The following is a 267-nucleotide window of genomic DNA, read 5'->3' on the forward strand; positions in this document are numbered from 1 at the left end:
GCGGTGATGCCCCCCCCCCGCCCCCGCCCCTCCTCCCCTCTCCTCCTCCCCCCTCCGCTCCTCCCTCCTCCCCACCCCGCCCTGGCACCCGGCGGCAGCCCCGGCATGTAGACTGCCTTTGCCAGGCAGTGCGAAGCAGGACGCCACCTCAGGGGGTCCGTGGCCTCTGTGTGACTTTCCGTGGGGACACCCGTAGCTCACTGCAGTGAAGAGCAAACAGAATCGGCACTGCTTTCTCTGGAGGGTGCGTGCATGTGTGTGCATATA

The sequence above is a fragment of the Tupaia chinensis genome, unplaced genomic scaffold (assembly GCF_000334495.1).
Source record: "Tupaia chinensis unplaced genomic scaffold, TupChi_1.0 Scaffold144682_1, whole genome shotgun sequence".
NCBI classification, from domain to species: domain Eukaryota; kingdom Metazoa; phylum Chordata; class Mammalia; order Scandentia; family Tupaiidae; genus Tupaia; species Tupaia belangeri.